Raw genomic sequence first — 5,286 nt, forward strand, 5'->3', positions numbered from 1 at the left:
AGGAAGGTAACTAAGATGGAAAGAGTTCTTCTTGTGCACTTAGATGTGTAAAGAGGCAGAGGGAAGCTGAAGGATTAGAGATGGCTCTGATACCATGTTGCAAATTAGAGTTGGAAGCATGAGAGAGTATGCACAAGAGGGAGAGAGAGAGCTCAAGTACAAGAGAAAGATCTTGTTTAGTTAGTTGTTCAAGGTACAACTAGTACACTCTCCTCCACATTTGAGTGTGTACTTTAGGCTATTTATATAGCCTTTGGAGGAGTTAGGGTTAGGGTCTCCCATGTCCTCCAGTCCATTTACACCTAGCTATCCTTATCCTCTCCAGTGTAAGGAGAGTTCCTATGCTTATCTTTCAACGCTTGTTAGGGGAACTATAATTGATGACTTCCTACCTATGGCACACTATCTTGTGACCTTATTCTAATGTACTTTCTAGTAGAAGACTCTTCTCCAAATTCTGTTCAAACAATCATCTTGGAAAACATAGTCTTTGTGTAGTCCCTTAAGAACATTTTTGTATATGTTATCTAAATTGCCACAACACCATGTACACCATCTTGTGGCCTTATTCTTAAGCACTTTCTAGATGAATACTCTTCTCCAAATCCTGCTCAAACCAAAATCTTGGCAATCATGCTCTTCTTATAGTCTACATGTTTGTATATGTTATCTGAGCCACAACACCATATGCATTACTATGTCAAAAAAATGAATAGAATTTCCTTGATTTTGATTGTAAAATGGCTTAGCATACCATAAGACTCTAGAGGAATTGTGAAAATCTTGTAGATGCTAAGTAGAAGTGACTTAATATTATCTTTGCATTGCAAGGTGCTCTCCAACCACATGAGTAACCATCATTCCATTGAGGAACCTGCAATATACCAAGTTGATAGTTTAGAGTACTTCTAGCACCAAACATTGTTTGCTTTCTAATGTGGACATGTATAAAGGTTTGATATGTATTTTGATCATTGCATACTTTTACATCAAGGTAAAACACTTCATCATTTATGTCCAAGGAAGTCAGTATTCTTCTCACACAACTTCATTGCAAAGTAAGATAATAATCATGTTTTTTCCATTTGTTTGTTTGGCATTTATATTTGTGAAACCAACAGTATATGCAATAACCTAGTAAAAAAATGTTATATCTTCTAATTTCAACATGCCATATTTGCTACTGAGTTGAGCAAGTAAGCTTTTTTTTCATGTAGATCTACTAAAAAAAGACTTCAATGCTTGCTACATCATACACATCAAACTTTTGGATTAATAAGTTTTCCATAATATAGATTCACTCAAACAATAAGACTTTAATTTTTGTGATCACATCAATTTTTAGAATTAGGATACATTCAATAACCTCTAAACTATATATGCTTAAAGGGTAAACTGGCAATACCTGTTGTTATAAGCAAAAATTAATTTATCAAAGCTCTTGGATTTGTAATGTCATAAACATCTATCAACTCCAGATCTTGATTGCAAAGGTAATGTCACTAATGGATCTACAACTAGTAGATTTTTCTATTTCTCAAGACTCAATTATGATCTTAGAATCCTATTTTTAATTTTTAGCACGTCAAAATTTGGAATATTGATCCATTTAATAAGCATACAAGACCAATAAAACACAAAGTTTTTATTATTACCTCAATGATGCAAGGATTATAGGATATGAAACATATGAATTTGTAGATTGCAATATGCGTACATCAACTTCTCTGAACTCTACTTTGGTTAGCTCATCTATATCACATATCTTTATTGTTATGGCACCAAAAATTTGAACTAGAGCCCTGATATCATTTTCTGATAGCAACATGAAGAAATATTGAATTTATTTCTAGTGGAAAAACAATGAATTCATACTTTTGAGTCTCTACAAAATTATTATATCAAATTTAATTTTATATTTATGTGCATTGAGAAATACTGAAGCATCATATCCATGAAATTGCACTCTCTTTCACTATTGTATTATTGAACTTAGGATTAAGATTTTCTAGATGCTCTAAAGCTAACCTCAATCTCATAGAGGATATCATTGAGCTTATTCACAAGAACATGCTCAACTTGGAGAGAGTTTGATTGCATTATTGAGCTTTATCCATGCAACCAATTATTTTCTACTATATTAGTGTTAACAATCCATCATTTTAATCCATTTCAATTCACATATAGAGGCATAGAGCATGGTTTTTGCATAAATACTACAACATTTATAGGCTTTTAGCGTCAAATTAAAGACCCACGACCACAAAGGAAGAAATTCATATCAATACTTCATAAATATAGTTCTAGCTCCATGCAACCATACACATTATCAACATATACACAAGCTTAGAGCTCAACCAAAAACATACATGATGGACACATACATGGGCCACCTATTTGATGTATTTAAGAGAGAGCTTGAGCCTATGATCAACCCTATAGCAACATTCTTGTTTTGGTATGATTATGAGGTGTACCTATTTGATGTATTTGAGAGAGAGCTTGAGCTTGTGATCAAGCCTATAGCAAGCTTCTTGTTTTGGTATGATTAAGGTGTGTTTGGGAGGGAGCTTGAGCACCTTCTCAAGCTTGTAGTAGCCCTCTTCTTATGGGAAAGGAGTTTGTCAAGATAGTTTCCCCATGTTCCATTGTGTGCATGGAAAAACATTTTCTTCTCTCTCATTGAGATAGCTATGAGATAGTGCGCTTGAGCATGTGCTCAAGATTGTATCTAAACTCTGTCTATTTAATGAATCCTTGATATGTCTTTGGATCATAGCTTGTACACATTCTCAAGCTTGAAAAATCCTCTCCATTGTAACAAGTGGGATACACACCTAACTAGGGTTTAGACACCCAATCACACTGACCGAGGTATATAAGGGGTAAGAGTCCCAAATTATGGCAACCACTTATTATCAAGATCATACCCTTCACCTTCATCTCCTACTTCCATGGCTTCCTCCTTCCTTCTCTCCTCTTTCCTGTCTTTCTCTCTCCTCTTCTAGTCTTCTTTTCTCTCCTTCTTGCTCTCTTTCTCTCTCTTCAGCTCTTCTCCTCTCTCCTCCCAGCTTCATTCATAACAAGTGGTATCAGAGCTTGAAGCTTTGGTCCTTTTCTTCTTTCCCCTTTCTTCCTTTTCAAATCCCACAAAAACCCTAGTTACTCAGCTTACAAGTATAGGTACAACAAGGACTACAGTTAACTTCAGCTTTTTGGAGCAAGCAAGAGCTATGGTTGGAGACTCAAACATATCTAGAGGTAAAATGGTAAAAATACCAGGTTGTCACTTCTTTTCACGTAAATTTTAATGGTTACATGCCAAGTTTAGAGTCCCAGGAGTCGGAAGAGGAAAAAACCTTAGCTACTTTTTACCTTAGCCCTCCTTCTCTCTCCTTCTTGCAAGTTGCCATGGCTATCAGCCCACACAACCTCTAAAAACTTGCTCTAGACACCTCCAGGGCTCCAACCACCACTTGCACTTGATCCCCACTATCTTAAGCTTCAGTTGGAGCACCTATGTGACCAGGGAAACCCTACCACAAGGAGCAAGCAACACATCAACCTGCAATTTGTGGCACAAATTGTGTTGCTGCCCCTGGCCCCCTCCTGCCTCTTGCTCTTGCTCTTGGCCTTCCCCTTGGCACTCTTGGCCTCTTGGGGCAAGGGCTGAGCCCCGTTAGCAACATCTAAGCCCTCCCTTCCTCCAAAATTGACACCTTGATTGAACCACTTGCTAAACACCCCTGTGGGTAGCCATTACTACTTAGTCCAAGGTCTTGATCCAACCCATAACCCCTAGAGCACAACCATCAAGAGATCTCTCAACCCCTTTTGACCTTCCCTACTCGGATTGAGGACATGGAGCTCAACTTGCATGGGATCTTTGTGGGAAGCCATGAAAGCTTCACTTGAAGCTTTCCCTCTCTGAAGCTCAAGCTTGAGGATGAGCATAGGAGCCATCCTCATTAGTAGTAGGAGCATTCGAATGATGAAGCCTTCTTCCATGAATATCTTGACCAACCAGACTTGATTGATGGAGCATTTGGGCATCAGGACCATTTATGCTTCAATAATCTTTCCAAGAATTAAGGAGGTATGCCAATTTGATATTAATCTCTCAAATTTAGCCACTTGCCAAGCTCAATCCCTTGTTAGAGAGATTCAAAATTGCATAGGTTCATTAGCTCAATTCTCTTTGTGCACATGCATAATATGTCTTCTTGAAATTCATTGTATTGGTTGACATTAACCTCCATTTTTTCTTGTGATCTTGGATAAGCCCCAAAATGAATGATAGCCATTGTAAATTGGGTAAGTAGTAGCTAGTGAGTCACTAGACCGCCAAGGTAACCCCTACCCCAACCATCCCTTGCATCTCATGAAAAGGCCCAATGTCTCCTTTCCAATGCATCTCATGCTAGTTATTTAATAAAAATATCTACCATGTATACTTTAGATTAGGAAAAAGGCCGAAGCCAGGCGAGGTGGTAAGACAAAAGAGAGGTGACCCTCCCTTACCACTTAAGACCTTGAAGGGGTGCACAACCTGGCCCACGGGAAACTTTGCCCACCTCCCAGTGATCTAAAACCCAACACTTGTATGCAGGTGTAGGTACTTTCCATGAGCTCCACTCTCCCTAATGAAATGATTCACCTTGGACACTCCCACAATGCTAATGGCGTCCATGTATGACACTTGAAGTGCATGCAGTCAAAAGAGATGTATGGCAGTGAGTTTACCCCTTGGACTATGCTCTATCCATGCAAGACTTTTGTAATAAGGGACATGTAGTGTTTTGGTCACAGTCATGTAGGACAGTCACAAAGATCCTATTGCAAAAAAATTTGTTTTGAATTTGGAAGTAAACCCTATAGCTCACCTCAACAAGGCTTTGTCCCCTCCGATTTGAGTTAAAAACCTCCCCAATCAAAGCTACAGTTTGGAAGCTATGCCCATTTTTGTGCTCTAGGGTCACTATGGACAGGGTGCAGACTCCTCCACGACATGCATAGTACTACTCCCATTATAGAAAATTCTAGGGTTTGAATAAAAAAACCTCCCCAATCAGAGCTACATTTTGAAAGTTATGCCCATTTTTGTGCTCTAGGGTCAATGTGAACAAGGTGCAAACTGCATAGGCATAGTACTCCCATTATAGTTATTCCCATTTTTGTGCTCTAGGGTCATTGTGGACATAGGGTTCACACTGCTCCAGAACAGACACAATACTCCCATTAAAAAATTATGATCATTTTTGGCACAAAGGTAAATAGGTCATCTCA

The sequence above is a fragment of the Lygodium microphyllum genome, chromosome 10, assembly GCF_053477565.2.
Source record: "Lygodium microphyllum isolate KBCC chromosome 10, Lygodium_microphyllum_v1.1.10, whole genome shotgun sequence".
NCBI classification, from domain to species: Eukaryota; Viridiplantae; Streptophyta; class Polypodiopsida; order Schizaeales; family Lygodiaceae; genus Lygodium; species Lygodium microphyllum.